Below are 1,919 nucleotides of genomic sequence, written 5' to 3'. Positions count from 1 at the left end.
CATACACACATATAGACACACACAAAGCGTTTTTCTGGCAGGGGATGTGGGTCCAGAGACCAGACTGGTGTTTCTCTTTCAGTCTTCCCTTCAGCCTAGATCAAATATACCGACCGGCAACTAAAGATGATGTCACTATCCCACAGCTGTCCTTACCACTCAGTGCTGCACTAGACTGTGTGTGTGTGTGTGTGAAAAACTCTGTTGAGGTCAAATTGGACTCTCTGTCTCCCTCTCTTTAATTCTGTCTTCCTTCAAAACTCTGGGGATCCCACAGGCCGTGCTGAAAGCTATGGTCCAGATCAAGTTCCCGCTGTGTGTATGCAAGACACACACACACGCAAGCAAACACACACAGACACACACACACACACACACACACATTCTGTATACTCCAATTCTAGCTGCCGGGAATGGCATGAGTATAGAGTGGGAAAGGGAGGGGAAATTAGGGGAAAGTGGGGATGCTTTTACCATCACAAACAATCAGAGGATAACAGTATTTTATTCACACATAACTGGCCACACACACACTATATACTGAGCATGTGCACATGTTGAAATGTAGAGAAACTCAATATGGACAGTATCTCACTTGAGTGCTGTTTTGAAGACTGGTGCCTTATTCAGTCTGTTTTGTCAAACATAATTATTTTTCTCCCCATGTTTCAAAGAGACTTAATTCCTTTCCCCTTTAAACGAGTGAATGATCGCCAGTTTGATCAGGATAATTAATTATTACATAATGAATAATGAATCACCATTATAATTAAAACACATTTAACTTTTCAAACTTTTGTATGCCTACTATATAAAAACAACGGTGGTGATTAAATCATATTTGTTTTAAATATTAGAAATTGGGTCATAAAAAAACAGTTAGTCCTTATACATAGACCACTACTATTATCTGCCTAAACTAATAAATGACGCACAGTCATTCGCTGCATTCAGACAGCTTAGAAACAGTTGGATCTCTAACTGTAAACAATGCAAACAGTATTTCAATTTATTGGTTCCATTGTAAAACAATTTAAAAATCAATCAGATTCATATGAAATAATGCTCAATTTGAGAATGGTCTGATTGCATGTAAAGAAGAAACCGGCTCTGCTTTTAATATGCATATAATTTTTTATTGGCCAACTATTTGATAAAGAATGTAAGAACAACCCTTTAATCAACCCAATGAGCTCTTTCAATGCAGATGCTTCCTTTTTTATTATGGCCAGATACCCCCAATTTTCTCTTAGTCCTCTGGGTTTTGTAATTCAAAAACATGCTGCACCCATTATTACAAAAAGCATTTAATGTATCTTTAATTAAACAATTGTAATTCTGAAAGCCAATGTACATCACATAAACGGCTGATTTAAATGGTTTGTATAATTACTGGACTATTTCAAAGTTCTGTCTAAAACTTTTATACAATATCTATTCTTTCTGTCATTGTACCTGTCCAGGTCAATCATCATCACTGAGCAGCAGTGTTAGTTGACCTCTATAATAGATTTACCTTTAAAAGTAATTTAGGAGGATCTATTGGCAGAAATGGAATATAATATGCATGCGTTTTTATTGGTGTATAATCACCTGAATGAAATTTATTTTCATATTATAGCTTTTAACTTTTAGAATAGCATATACATTTTTAAAAACTATTCTTATTACACTGAACCATTGTTATTATTTATTTAAATGAACATTGTAACATAATTTCAGAAAACATCTTTCAAATTTCAAACAAGAAAGTGCCAAGAGGAATAGATTACATATAACTACACACTAGCATAACAACATAACAGCACACTTAATATAGCATAACTACTGTGTACTCTTAATTTATGGAGCTTAACACATCAGAAGTTGAAAGCTTCCTGGAAGTGAAACATGAGTCTTCGTACTGTAACTGTATGCAG

The sequence above is a fragment of the Morone saxatilis genome, unplaced genomic scaffold, assembly GCF_004916995.1.
Source record: "Morone saxatilis isolate NCDOM2014 unplaced genomic scaffold, NCSU_SB_2.0 Contig9, whole genome shotgun sequence".
Lineage (NCBI taxonomy): Eukaryota > Metazoa > Chordata > Actinopteri > Moronidae > Morone > Morone saxatilis.
The sequence above is the reverse complement of the archived record's forward strand: the minus strand, read 5'-3'. Positions refer to the sequence as shown.